Source organism: Ptychodera flava, chromosome 1 (genome assembly GCF_041260155.1).
Source record: "Ptychodera flava strain L36383 chromosome 1, AS_Pfla_20210202, whole genome shotgun sequence".
In the NCBI taxonomy this organism is placed as follows: Eukaryota; Metazoa; Hemichordata; class Enteropneusta; family Ptychoderidae; genus Ptychodera; species Ptychodera flava.
The window spans coordinates 2,781,388-2,797,571 of record NC_091928.1 but is presented as its reverse complement, the minus strand read 5'-3'; the positions used below and the strand labels follow the sequence as shown (position 1 = coordinate 2,797,571).

General features: G+C 35.1%; 1 long non-coding RNA gene across 1 annotated transcript; it reads left to right on the top strand.

Annotated features, from left to right (window-relative positions):
* The first annotated feature begins 4,212 nt into the window (after positions 1 to 4,212).
* Positions 4,213 to 5,087, top strand: LOC139118611 (uncharacterized). Its single transcript, XR_011548768.1, has 2 exons — positions 4,213 to 4,504; positions 4,899 to 5,087. It is a non-coding gene; the product is annotated as an uncharacterized lncRNA (long non-coding RNA).
* Positions 5,088 to 16,184: the final 11,097 nt, after the last annotated feature.

Sequence of the window (16,184 nt, the reverse complement as noted above, 5' to 3'; positions counted from 1 at the left end):
TAGTAAAATTTGATCCAGAGAACAAAGTTGAGGTAAATTTTTTCATTGCGAACCAACTTTTGCAACTTTTGCATGTAAGACACACAAGAATTAACTGAGAAATTTGGATCCAGAATAATTCCAGATGTCGTAATCCCCCCACAGTGGAAGGCATTTCACTATCTGTAACTAATTTAAGTGTTGTTTACATTCAAATGATAGCACTCATAGCATTAATTAAAACATCCCCAAGGTTGTAAATACATTTCCTGCCAGCTGGTCTTATGTAAGGGGTGGAACATTTGATATTCAGGAGGGGGTAGGGGCTAGAAGATTGATGAGGTAGCATTACTTTTTACCACATCCCTTGAAAATTTTTTCCCACTCTTTATTTTTCCCCCACTTCCCCCCCCCCTCCTTTTCTTATTGTTAAGCTTCTCTTGCTAATTTTTTTTGTTGACATTTGCTTATGCATGCAGGATCTGCTTGTCCCATTGCTATAGAAGTTGATATGCATGTTTCTAAAGATGACCCCCAGTGCCTAAGTTGCAGACCATATTTGCTTTTGTCATTCTTGTTTTTCTGATTTAAATATTTCTTGAATTTACCAATTCAAACCAAATGTTAGCACACTGTCCTTGACGGTATTTTTTAGGAAATTCGAGTATTGATGGTTGGGAATAAATGACTGTTGGCTATATGAACCGACTGTCAATCAAACACTTGTATAACCTTCGTTTGCAGGATTAGCAAAAGGTTGAGATCAGTTTGTGTAATTAATGTTTATAGAAATCAAACATTGTACTGGCCAGGTGTTTATCTTAAAGGCACTGGGATCGCCTTTGTTCAAGTCTGTAAGAGGATTATGGAGGTGGATAGCCTTTTGTTTTCTATTAAAATTGTAATCTTGTGGGTAAATTTTCTGACGAGACAATCTGGTGCCAACACAGGCCTTTAAACTGTTTTTTCAATATAATTAAAGATTTGCATTGCCAAACCAGGGGTTTATGCTATGATGTATATGGTATTGTATTGTCCAACCTACCACAACACTTGCTCTTGAAAGACCCAGCACCTGAAAAACAGCTCCTGGGCTATTTACACTTCCTTGATGTAAGAACTATCTTCATCTGCATGCACTCATGAGTTTCACTAATGGTGGCTGTCCATGAGGTAAAAACTACCATTCTCATCTGTTTTTAAAGTGACCCAGTGTTCTTTGTAGCAAAGCCTAATGATGAAACATGGAACAGCTGAATTGGTCAGCATCTTGCAATGATGAACTACATTCTCATCACTGGTATGTTGTACAATTTCTGCATGAAGTTGAACGCACTCAAGGTTTCTGTGCCTGTAGGACAGCTTAACTTCAATGATATGGCATTGTTAATACAGCGTGTCCCACAGTAGTTTGAAAAACCTTGCATCTGTATGACTACTCCAGACAAATTCACTGACTTCATTGTCGATCTGTTCTGTAAAGAGTATTTGTTGCGTACTTGATCTTTTGTTTAATTACAGCAACTGCTTGGGGAGAAATATTCTTGTTTGCCCTTGTATATTCCTCACACTTGTACAGAAGATTCAACTGTTCTTGAGATTGTAATCTTTGATTCATCATAATAAAATTGATAGCTTCAAGCAAAGAAGATTGTGATGAACAAACTAAAGCAGTTGTTGCACGATGAGAAGGATCGCATGCAGGATCTGCTGACATTGGCAAATTAGAATTATAGAAAGGGATACTCAGTCTATCTGCTGTATGGCTTGAGGTATCTTCAGTTCCCATAAGACTGTCATTCTATGTGACAGGGAGGATCAGAAACAGGATCGGCTGTAACCTGTACAATATTTGTATGGATTGAGGTATCTTCATAGGACTCATCTATATGGCAGGGAGGATCAGATCTAGAAACAGGGTCAGCTGTAACCTGTACAGCACTTGTGTCGCTTGAAGGATCTTCAATCTCTGTCATATCTTCCAAGTTACCAAATTTAAGCATAATTTGGCCAAGATGGTTGAAAGAGTACTGCCCTTTGCATCACTGAAATTGGTATCCAAGGAGTTTTCTTATTAACACCTTCATTATGCAAGTTTACAAGAAGTCTACACATGAACATGTGTACTACTTACATGCGTACTGGGCTTATTCAGAAAATAGATATCTTGCCGCAGTGAACTAAATAACTGTTCTACAGTCTGAATGTCTATTTTGCCTGCAAAGTTCACAATAGCCGTTGCATTCCTTAGTATTTCTGTATATTGCCTTGATGAAACCAATCGAAGAGAGCATAGTGGTTGGCTGACCCTGAAACAGGCCTCCCTTACCGAAAATTATTTCCACTGCAAATTTGCCGTAAGTTTGCTGCAAATATGCAGCAAGCATATAGCTTGCAGGAAGGAGTTGCAGAAGTTTGCAGGTAGATGTGACCCTCCTGCAAACCCTTAAGTCAGTTTGCAGCAAATTTGCGGTAAACGACTAAGTTGCTGCAAATTTGCGGCAAACCAGATTATTGCTGCAAATATGCAGCAACACATGATTGACATATTTCCCACTATTTCATTACCAGGGAGTACACACTACACACTGAGTACTGTTGCACTTTGTGACCAGTCATGTGTAGCAACATAAAATTGATCTTTCATTTATATTTTATGTTCCTTTATTTCATAACAGACAATCCACTTTTTAAATTATAATAACTGGTAATGCTAGATAATGAACAGCTTCAGTTATGCTGGTGAAAGCATTGCATGGATATAGAGTGCATCTATAGTATATACTGTAGTGACATGATGTAATAAAAGTACCCTTTGACAATCTGGTTGGGTAAATTATGGTGAGATTGAAAACTGAATTTTTAGGGAAACAAATTTTTGAAACAGGGACTTGTCTGTCTTGCAAGTTACACCCTGTATTTTCTGCGAATGATACCATAATGCAAACAGTTTCGAACGAAATGTGCGTTTGATGATGGTCTGTAAGGACATGTTGTAGACTTTTGTTACTGCAAATCTGTACAGTAATGTTTCCGCTACTACCTCCAAGCAGAGTAGTGGCTGTGCTCCAAGCTATTCATCCCATCAATATAGTACATGTATACGGGTCCTACTAATTACTGCCCGTCACTGCCCGTCAGGAAATTAGCCTTCCAATTACTGTAATCTGTCGATATTTCAATACCAAAGACCACTACTCTTTGTAAAAAAGGAACGAAATAATATTCCAAGATCCGAAAAATGTTGATTTTGAACGAGTAGCAACGCTAATCGTGTGATCGTACATGAATCACCATTGGCCATACATACTGCCCGTCGACGTCCGACCACTGCCCGTCACTGCCGTCGGGAAATTTACCTTTCAACGACTGTAATCAGTTGATATCTCATATCAAAAACATTACTTACTATACAACCAAACAAAATTGTCGTCCCAGACTCCAACAACGTTGATTTGCGAACGAGTGGCAACGCTGATCGTAATCGATGTCCGAACACTGCCTATCATCACTGCCCGTCGAGTAGAGAACTTTAGCGCTCCAATATTCACGTTAGTTCTGAGACAGGACTCGGGCATTTGGAGTAAAACAGACTCTTATTTTGTAGCTTTCTATTATTTAAGTGGTCTTTGGTATTGATATATCGACAGATTACACTAATTGGAAGGCTAATTTCCTGACGGGCAGTGACGGGCAGTAATTAGTAGGACCGCATGTATACGGTACGTACAATGCACTGCAGCTTACAGTCTGTCCCATCGATGCCGCTGACAAAATCTCGCCTTCTGATAACATGGGTCGAGGTAAAAGGCTTTTTTGTCCATGTTTTCAGCGTTAGAGTTGTATTGCCGAGCATAAATTTGAGATTTAGGATTACACTCCATCCCGAGTCGCTGTACGAAAATTCAAAGCGCCGCTTCACCAACTTCCAACACGTCCCGTGTATCAGCTGCGAGCAGCCGACATGTTTACACTCTCCGGTCACGGTTCATCAAGGTCAATTCGCGCATTGATATTGATTCTTCGTGCTGAAAGAATTTTTACTCTCTTTTTAGTCTTTCTATGATAAAAATAACCATTTTCATTAAACTAATAAATTAAATGCTATATTAAGTATGAAATATAACGGATTGATGCAGATGTAGAGTCAATTCCAGCATTTAAAAATGGGACTACATTATCAATCGTGTAATGATTTATAGATCGCACTTCCGTTATCGTCATGAGGCTTGATCGGCGCGAAGTTAGATTTTAGTACCATCGGCCAGTGTCGGCTCCGTACTTGTGAGCAGGGAGTTTTCTAGTGGACAATTTCGTGATCTTTCTATGGAATCGCCAGCCAAATGATATCACATAGTTGCAAAAACGTGTATACAGTACAAGGGACAGGCGGAGTTCTAAATTTGTGAACGCGAGCGGCAGTAAAGATGCCGACTATATTTTCTGAGTACGGTATTTACACACAGCACGGTGAGACCTGCAACCGGACCGGGAATCGTCCAGCGTCTGCGAGCCGTTCAGAAATGTAAGTCAATGTACCGTTCGTCTGTACATCGATCGCTATAATTATGTTCTGTAATCGTTGTATTGCAATCTTTACCTAAAGATAAATTTTCGTTGAGTACTGATTCATACTGAATTCACTTTCGTTTCACAATAGTTACTTACAGTAAGTGCTGAGATTTTTGCAGATTGTCGCCGTCGTGTATGTAAACAACATACGGCGAGTTGTCCGCTGTCGAACATTTTAATCATTATTAATTTAATTTCGATCATGAATATTTATGCATTTTCTGCTTCAATTTTTCAACTTGATTTTGTCTCATTTTCAAATAATTATCGATTTCTTTCATGAAATTTACAATGTTGGTCAAACGGTAAAGACTTACACTCTTCCCTGAACGATTTATATTTTTCAGAATCCATTGCTGGTACACTAAAGGGACAAGAAATTCAGAGAACAGAAAGCCAAATCGCAGCCTTTGACAGTAATGTAAATGTTACATGAAACTTCTCAAGTCAAAAGAAAATCTTGACATGATCATGACACTTATGTGGCATGAAATGAACATGGCATATAAAATAAATTGTACCACAATTGAATTTAACCTTTTTTCTCTGTCATCTTTTTGTTTATAATAACTTTATTTGCGCTGACCATTGTTTCTCGTGAAACTGGTATTTCAGAGTTAAGTTGGATAAATAATATTTATATATTGGCCGACTGTGGACAGCACAAGATGTGTTTTATCCAACTAAACTCTGAAATACCAGTTTCACGAGAAACACTGGTCAGCGCAAATAAAATAATTTGCTGTATGGAGTTTGCGGCAAATTTTCAGTAACATTCAAATTAATTTGCCGCAAGTTTGCTGCAAGGATTGTGCCGCAAATTTGCTGAAAAGAGTTTGCAGCAACGTTGCGGCAGGGAGTTTGCCGCATATTTGCAGCAAGTTCAAAAGAAACCTAATTTGCATCTGAAAAATGAACCACCCGCATATTTGCGGCAAATAGTTTGCTGCAAATTTACTGCAAAGCTTGCGGCAAATTTGCAGTAACAGTTTGCGGGAGGCCTAAAATTTCGGTAAGGGGGATGACAGGATGGATCAGTGAGTTCACCATTGGATTCTCTGTGCTCTGTTACTTTAGATATACAAAACATGGCTCCATTCTTGGCTGCCTCTATGTTTTTAATCAGTTGGCTCGGCCACTCTTCCACCATGTGGGCTAAATAAACCTGGTACTGTGGCATAACCATGGGATGCAAGCAAATGTGCAATATCAAGAATGCAGATATTAGGGTGGTGTTTCATGGACTGCAACTGGTCTGTATAATCCCTTGGACTTTCAGAGCGTATGAGATTCTTCATTGCATACACTATCCCATGTGGACACGCACCAACTACCAATCCACCTTCACAAGTGATATAGTCCGTGGGCTGGAGGGGCCCACCGTGCACCCCCCCCATAAACCTACTACATGGGTATTTTTTTGTTCTTTGGGATCTGCTGAACAAGAAAAAAGATGTTAACATTGGATATTTTGGGATGCACTACCTGTCTGCACTGGTTTTTGATTTGTATGTACCGCAAAAAATGGCGAAAAATGGGTAGGGGTAGGGGGTACTATATCCTCCCCTAAATCGAGTAAACTAGCATGAAATAGCACAAACCTTACATTTTTGGAAAGCTCAGATACTGCTCTTTCTGAGGGATACCAACTTTAGCAAAATTAATTTGTGTACATAGAATAGGACGACTTTAAAGTGAATTTTTTTGACAATTTTGAAATTTTTTACCCAAAACCATGTAACAATTGTGATTTACTTTTTATTAAGCAAAATTTTCACAACTTTTTGTGTTTAAATTATTCATTCCGACATATTAAACAAGAAAAAAAGTGTTAACATCAGATATTTAACTATACACTACTTCTCTGGCGTCAATTTTGAATTGCGTGTATCTGTATGGGGTGTGCAAAAGCTAGGGGTAGGGGTACAACATTCTTTCCTTGATGAAGTAAACTGGCTTGAAATGCCATATACCTTATAGTTTTAGAAAGCTTAGATACTGGTCTTTCTAAAATGCATAAGGTTTTAATAAAAAAAATATGACGTCATAGAATTGGATAACTTTAAATCGATTTTTTCTGGTAATTCAGCAATTTTAACAGGAAGGAAATACGAAAACTATTGTTTCCTCCCAATGAAGCAAATCAAACAGATTGATGGATGTTATTTACTAATTGCAATGTGCTGAAGAAGAAAATAAATGTCAAAATTGGGTATTTACAATGCATTATTGTCTCTACTCACTAAAATTGCAAGTTTTGCTACATTGGTATATCGTGAATGGGCATTTTATTGTTATGCAATGAAATAATGCAAAGCCTTAAAAAGAAGACTTTAAAACGCACACACATAGTCATATTGCCATTTTCTCCTTAAAGTCAATAGATTAATGATGACTGTCTATTTTTATAATTTACTTTTTAAATATTTTTTTATAAAATAATTTTGATAAGACGTATTTGGAAAATTGTCTATGCCTCCTTGTCTTACTTATACAGCAAGCATTACTAACAATCTATTAGGCCGTGGGCTAGAGGGGGCGTCTACGTGCACCTCCCCCCCCCCCCACCGCACAGGATAACAAACCTGTATTTTTCAGAAGCCTTGGGATCCCTAGAATAAGAAATAGGATTTTAACAGACAAAATATAGGGACTCAATAGCTGTTGCGGTCATGTTTTGAAGGGTACCGCAAAATCACGATTTTGTGACCCACATGGATTTTTGTCAAAGCTGTCTTCATGTACGTCATCTGCTGAGCTTACTGTTTAACATGACCTGGCTTATGGGGTATCATTAGAAAGGTGATTTATTCTTCTTGAAAATGGTATATAGCAATATGCAATATCTTCTATAGTTTTCATGAAATAGGGCCATAATTTACCCCATACCCCAAAGTTTATGTCGCAAATTACTGTCAAAACTAATCTAAATTCTACCAATTATTTACCTAGACATAAAACAAAGGGTAATGCTGTGTATTAACTTTGTGTTATTTGCTACAGGTACATGTAAGAAACCTGAAATAAACTTTTGACAGAAAAAATATCGGGATCCTGTAGCTGTAACAGTCATATTTTGAAGGGTTCCACAAAATCACAGTATTACTGAATCACATTCGTTTTTGTTAAACCTGTCTTCTTGTAAGTCTTCTGCTGAGCTTATTTTGAACATAAAGAGGCATATGCGGTATCATTTCAAAGTTAATTTACTTTTCTTTAAAATGATATATTGCAATATGCAATATCTTCTATAGTTTTCATGAAATGAGACCAAAACTTACCCCATACCCCAAAGTTTTATGTCGCAAGTTACAGTCAAAACTTATGTCAAATTCTACCAATTATTTTCCTAGACACTTTACAAAAGGCAATGCTTTGTATAAAATATATTTTATTTGGTACAGGGACATGTCAAAAATATGAGTTAGACTTTTGACAGACAAAATATTGGTATTGAATGACTCTTACTTGCATGATTTGAAGGGTACCGTGAAGTCAGAGTATTACCGACTCGCATATGTTTTTGTTAAATGTGTCGTCTTTTAAGTCATCTGCTGAGCTTACATTTTACCATAACGTAGTTTATGGGCTGCCATTAGAAAGACAATTTATTTGGCTTTAAAATGACATATTGTAACATACAATATCTTCTATAGTTTTCATGAAATAGGACCAAACCTTACCCCATACCCCAAAGTTTTATGTCGTAAATTACTGTCAAAACTAATCTTAAATTCTACCAATTATTTACCTTTACATTATACAAAAGGCAATGCTGTGTATCACATTGTTTTATTTGATACAGGTACATGTTATATACTTGAAATAAACTTTTAACACAAAAATATCCGGATGCTGTAGCTGTAACACTCATATTTTGAAAGGTACTGCAAAATCACAGTATTGCCAACTCGCATACATTTTCGTTAAACCTGTCTTCTTGTAAGTCGCCTACTGAGCTTATTTTTTATCATAACGTGGCAAGTTGGGCGTCATTAGAAAGTTAATTTACTCTTCTTTAAAATAATATATTGCAATATGCAATATCTTTTACAGTTTTCATGAAATAGGACCACAACTTACCCCACACCCCAAAGTTTTATGTTCAAAATTACAGTCAAAACTAATCTCAAATTCTGCCAACTATTTACCGGGACATAATACAAAGGGCAATGATTTGTATTAAATTTAGTTTATTTGCTACAGGTTCATGTTAGAAACTTGAAACGAACTTTTAACAGAAAAAATATTGTGATGCTGTAGCCGTAACAGTAATATTTTGAAGGGTACCACAAAATCATGGTATTGTCAACTCGCATACGTTTTTGTTTAACCTGTCTTATTGTAATTCATCTGCTGAGCTTATTTTTTAACATAAGTTGGTTTTTGGGGTATCATTAAAAAGTTTTTTTTTTCTTTGATATAACATATTGTAATATACAATATCTTCTTTAGTGTTCAGGAAATAAGACCAAAACTTACCCCATACCCCTAAGTTTATATTGCAAATTACTGTCACTACTGATTTCAAATTTACCTTGGACTTTTACCTAGACATATTACAAAAGACAATGATTTGTATGAAATCTGTTTTATTTGCTACAGAGACATGTCACAAATATGAGATAGACTTTTAACAGACAAAATACTGGGATTGAATGGTTGCTGCTGTCATGTTTTGAAGGGTACCGTAAAGTTACAGTCTTGCCCACTCGTAAGTGTTTTTGTTAAATGTGTCATCTTGTAAGTCATCTGCTGAGCTTACTTTTTACTCTAACCTATCTTATGGGCTATCATTAGAAAGACAATTTTGCCAGAAAGCGACCGACATATTGTAATATGCAATATCTTCAATAGTTTTCACGAAATAGGACCAAAACTTACCCAATATCCCAAATTCGCAAACTGCAAAGTTTTAGAACAGATGTAGTTTGCAAATCAAACTAAGGGCTGGGGTGATGAGGTTTTTGCTATGTCATTACAACTTGAGATGATAATGCACTTTATGATATGCTAAAAATAAGAGTGATAAAATCTTTGTAATGATACCGTACAATCTGGGTTATGGACAAAATAAAGCTTGGCAGATAAATTTCATGGAAACCTGTTTAATAAAATTTCACGGGTTTCAGCAACATGTCCTGCTATCCTTCAAACCATGATGCTAACAGCTATTAAATCGCAATAATTATCCCGTTAGGCCTAATGGTATCTTTCATAGTTGGAAGTGTCTCTGTAACAAATAAAATAGGTTTCATACAAAGTTTGTCTTTTTTTATAGAATTTTTCAAAATTAAATACTAGTTTTGACTGTAACTTGCGACATAAAACTTTGGGGTACGGGGTAAGTTTTGGTCTCATTTCATGAAAACTATAGAAGATATTGCATATTGCAATATATCATTTTAAAGAAAAGTAAATTAACTTTCAAATGATACCGCATATGCCTCTTTATGTTCAAAATAAGCTCAGCAGAAGACTTACAAGAAGACAGGTTTAACAAAAACGAATGTGATTCAGTAATACTGTGATTTTGTGGAACCCTTCAAAATATGACTGTTACAGCTACAGGATCCCAATATTTTTTCTGTCAAAAGTTTATTTCAGGTTTCTTACATGTACCTGTAGCAAATAACACAAAGTTAATACACAGCATTACCCTTTGTTTTATGTCTAGGTAAATAATTGGTAGAATTTAGATTAGTTTTGACAGTAATTTGCGACATAAACTTTGGGGTATGGGGTAATTATGGCCCTATTTCATGAAAACTATAGAAGATATTGCATATTGCTATATACCATTTTCAAGAAGAATAAATCACCTTTCTAATGATACCCCATAAGCCAGGTCATGTTAAACAGTAAGCTCAGTAGATGACGTACATGAAGACAGCTTTGACAAAAATCCATGTGGGTCACAAAATCGTGATTTTGCGGTACCCTTCAAAACATGACCGCAACAGCTATTGAGTCCCTATATTTTGTCTGTTAAAATCCTATTTTTTATTCTAGGGATCCCAAGGCTTCTGAAAAATACAGGTTTGTTATCCTGTGCGGTGGGGGGGGGGGAGGTGCACGTAGACGCCCCCTCTAGCCCACGGCCTAATAGATTGTTAGTAATGCTTGCTGTATAAGTAAGACAAGGAGGCATAGACAATTTTCCAAATACGTCTTATCAAAATTATTTTATAAAAAAATATTTAAAAAGTAAATTATAAAAATAGACAGTCATCATTAATCTATTGACTTTAAGGAGAAAATGGCAATATGACTATGTGTGTGCGTTTTAAAGTCTTCTTTTTAAGGCTTTGCATTATTTCATTGCATAACAATAAAATGCCCATTCACGATATACCAATGTAGCAAAACTTGCAATTTTAGTGAGTAGAGACAATAATGCATTGTAAATACCCAATTTTGACATTTATTTTCTTCTTCAGCACATTGCAATTAGTAAATAACATCCATCAATCTGTTTGATTTGCTTCATTGGGAGGAAACAATAGTTTTCGTATTTCCTTCCTGTTAAAATTGCTGAATTACCAGAAAAAATCGATTTAAAGTTATCCAATTCTATGACGTCATATTTTTTTATTAAAACCTTATGCATTTTAGAAAGACCAGTATCTAAGCTTTCTAAAACTATAAGGTATATGGCATTTCAAGCCAGTTTACTTCATCAAGGAAAGAATGTTGTACCCCTACCCCTAGCTTTTGCACACCCCATACAGATACACGCAATTCAAAATGGACGCCAGAGAAGTAGTGTATAGTTAAATATCTGATGTTAACACTTTTTTTCTTGTTTAATATGTCGGAATGAATAATTTAAACACAAAAAGTTGTGAAAATTTTGCTTAATAAAAAGTAAATCACAATTGTTACATGGTATTTTGGGTAAAAAATTTCAAAATTGTCAAAAAAATTCACTTTAAAGTCGTCCTATTCTATGTACACAAATTAATTTTGCTAAAGTTGGTATCCCTCAGAAAGAGCAGTATCTGAGCTTTCCAAAAATGTAAGGTTTGTGCTATTTCATGCTAGTTTACTCGATTTAGGGGAGGATATAGTACCCCCTACCCCTACCCATTTTTCGCCATTTTTTGCGGTACATACAAATCAAAAACCAGTGCAGACAGGTAGTGCATCCCAAAATATCCAATGTTAACATCTTTTTTCTTGTTCAGCAGATCCCAAAGAACAAAAAAATACCCATGTAGTAGGTTTATGGGGGGGGTGCACGGTGGCCCCTCCAGCCCACGGACTAATATAAAAAGATAATTGTTCAAGATGGCATTCTTTTACATGGCTACCTGACGAATATGAACTGAGTGCATGAATCGCAGTTTTTACTTCAACAGGTCTGAAGCAAAAGAATTCTACAGGACCAATGAAACAATAAATTCTAAATGACATAAGTGGTCCTGATAATTTCCCAGTTTGTCAAACACATAATCAAACCACAATACTAATCTGCGACAGTTGGCTTGAAAGACTATTTTTGCACCAATGCTTTTCTCAGAGTTTATGTCAAGTTTCAAGTGTTAGAATCAAGATATTTAGTTCAAATTTTCAGGATAACTCCCTTAGTTAATACTTTCTCCAAAGAATATGAAAATTGTATATTTGCAGCCATGATTTTGAAATATGACACCAGTAAATATTAAAATTTAATTTTTCATATTTTTTTACATATTTGAATTTAATAATAATTGGATAGTATTAATATTACCAAATTGGTTATAAATATGTTGACACCATTTATTTTAAGATTTGTACGGCAGGATTTTTAAATAAAATTTGTTTTTATGATTTTACATGGGTTTACATATCAAAAAATTATTAAAAATTCTTTCAAATTTCAAAATGTGATTTTTCAAAAAGTACTTCAAATACAGGAAAATTGTGCCATACAAATCTTATCTGCGACCTTGTTCATAGGCTGTAAAAATTCCATGTCCATATCCTCATTTCAAAGGTTGGATTAAATTGGTATACAATTATGTAGGAAAACTCTTATTCTGTCAAAAATGTTGAAAACAAGCCATATTTGCACCCCTCTTTTGAAGTCACAGAGCAGTTTTTTGGTTAATCTCACTTTTGACACCTCTTTGACACTCAAAGAATCTAAAAATGCATTTACAATAGCAGTCACTCACTCTGAATGCCAGCACAGCCTTGTCAAACTTTCCTGAAAAACAGCAAATAATGACTTTCCCTTTTCAAACATTTTATTAAAAGCTAAGGGACCTCTACCATAGTTAATACACTAAGGACTCCCCAACTTCTTCTTATTTGGTCAGTTTTTCAGAAGTTTCAACAGGCTATAACTCTGCAATGCCTTTGTGCCCAAATGTCTAGTTTTTTTTATTCCACAGAGAATGTTGACTACTTTTATATTTTAATAGTTTTATTGAAGTTTATAACTGACGCTCTAGCCTTTCCAACCACCTTAATCTGAGATAAGTAGTCTGTACACTTTAAAGCTTGTATTCTATCCCTGACTTAGCAATTAGTTTTATTTTCAATTATCAATTCTTTAAAGGTATGTGTTCCATAGGCAATCTGAATGAGGTCTTCAACAAATTTCCAAACTTTCTTAGCTTCTGTACATTCAAAGAAACTATGCTATGTAGTGTCTACACTGATACAATAATCACACAAAACATTGTCTCTTATCTTCCACTGATAAAGTTTTAAATTGTTTACACATCTTTTATGCAGAAATTTCCAGTTAAATTCTTTTAACTTGTTTTCGTCTGTAATCTTGTGTGCCAAAACCCATATCTTGCTCCAATTGACCACTTGGACAAGATTTTTCTTCCAGCTGAACATTTTGCTGGGTGTGACATGCTGTTGATCAAGAACTTATAAACCTGCTTTGTATGCAGCTTTTTTAGCTTTACAACATCTCCTATAATCACTATATATATACGACGTCTCGAAGAGATGACAATTCTGTACATAGAATTCCATACAATATTTTCTGAGAAACTATGTTCTCTTTTTGCTGGAACTAAGTTCCATCTTCAAGAATACAGCGATAAATTAAATAAAACTCAGTCAAAAAACTCAAGCAATTTAGCTACAAAAATCCCACAATTAACTATTTGCTTTGACAGAACATCACGGAGGATAGAATGTTGAATTGTTCAAGTAAAAACAGAGGGTAGTTTTTCCATCAAGCTTCCCCCTTGCTGATAATTCTCTTCATCCACATTAACTGAAGAGATCTGACTTTCAAACAAAAAACTGGCATGTTACAGCTCCCTTGATTGAAAGGGCCGGCCAAAATTCTGTTATCTATATTACTACAGCCTGTAACGATAAATTTATAAATTAACAGGTCAACTTTCTGAATAATATGCTCAGGTACCCGAATCATAGAAGCTAAATATGTAAGCTTCGACAACCCCAGTACATTAATTATAACAACTCCACCATACACAGTCAGGTACTTTTTACACCAGGACATCAGAGTATTTTCAAAACTAACAACTTTTGAGTCCCAATTTAGATTTTTACACTTAGCACGATCGTATCCCAACCAGACAGCAAGGGCTTTAACAGGCTGGACAGTCCAGTTCAGATCAGCTATCGTATTTTTTGCTCGTGTGTTTACACACGTGAGCATATGTCGCAGCGATGTCTGTCTGTCTGTCTGTGTGTCCGTGTGTCTGTCTGTACTGTCTGTCTGTCTGTCTGTTTGTCCGATATCTCAAAAACGGCTGGTCAGATCAGTATCAAATCTGGTACATATATTCAGTTAGCAAATGGCAAGAACTGATTAGTTTTTGGTGGGTATGGCTTGCATACTTTTTACTCATTTGCATAATTAATGATTCTAGAAAAAACGGATATACATTAAAAACGACTACACACAATTTGATGAGATTTGCTTCAAATGTTGATCACACTGAGATATATCAGCAGTGGGAACCATTAAGGGGTTACATGAAAGATAGTTGCTAATGTGCATATTTAATGAACTTTCCTAATTAGGGATATATGTCTGATTTGACCCGTTTCAAAATTGACCAAACTTGGTATGTATATTAAAGATACTATTATTTAACATTATTGAAAGTCATTAAGCGTTTTAACTTTAGCCAATTCCTAATTTGCACATTTAATGAACTTTGCTAATTAGGGATATATTTGAATTGACTGGACCGACGTTGATGAAACCTTCTACATGTATTTGGAGCTACTATGATACAACATTTTTGAAAGTCTTTAAGCATTTTTACTTCAGCCAATTCCGAATTTGCATATTTAATAAACTTTCCCAATTAGGGATATATATCTGAATTAACTTGATTGTAGTTGTTGAAACTTGCTATATACATCAAAGATACTGTGATATAACATTATTGAAAGTCAAAAGACATTTTTACTTCAGCCAATTCCAAATTTGCATATTAAATGAATTTTCATAATTAGGGATATTTATCTGAATTGACTAGATCAAAATTGATGAAACTTGCTATGTACATTAATGACATTATAATACAATATTATTGAAAGTCATTAAGCATTTTCTCTTCAGCCAATTCCTAATTTTCATATTTAATGAACTTTCCTAATTAGAGATATATATCTGAATTGACTTAACCAAAGTTGACAAAACTTGCTACATATGTTGCAGATACCATCATACAACATTATTGACAATCATTAAGCATTTTTACTTAAGTCAATTCCTTATTTACATAATGAACTTTGCTTATTAGGGATATATACTGGGATTTACTTGATCAAAGTTGGCAAAACATGCTATGTACATTGATGATTATACCTGATTAAAACAATATCGAAAATCATTTCACATTTTCATGTCAACTAATTAATAATTTGCATATCTAATGAGCTTTCACAGCTCGGCATATATGGCTTGTAGGACTTGGCCAATGGTAATTACACTTGCTATATAAAATGGTGATACAATGACAGCAGTCAAAGAACTTTACTATTTTTATTTCAGCTAACTACATATTTGTATACTTCATGACCTTTTAGAATTAATCGGCGGTGATTATTGTTCATTATGTTGACCATAATAATTTCAATGAAGTTGCAAACATGTGGCAAAGGTTCAAATTTACACATAACCGGTATATAATGAAACACGTGCTGAGCATTTTCAGTTCATATCTGGTTACAATTCCTTTCACTACCCAGCCAGACAGCTGCCTTTTTTTTCAATATTCATTTTAAAACCTGAACCTTTTTCAAAATCTTTCATTCAAGTATTACATAAATTGAATTCACATCTTCTACAAATAATGTAGAGTCATCAGCTAAATGGGCAATCTTCACCTCATTATGTACTCTTATTAGGAAAGTTAATTAAATATGCAAATTAGCAATTAATTGACATGATCCTGCTTAATGCCTTTGCACAAAGTTACAGCTGTGGTATGTTTACATCTGTAAGAAGTTTCATTAAATTTGAGTCAGTATTAATTGAAATATTAGTGGAATTATGAAAATTCATAACTTATGCAAATAAGCAATTAGCAATTAATTGAAACAATATTGACAATTGTCTTTACGTGCTATTAAAGCTGTGTGCGACTAACGTGTGTACAAAGTTTCGTCAAACTTGGTGCAATCTTTTAAGAAACAGAGCT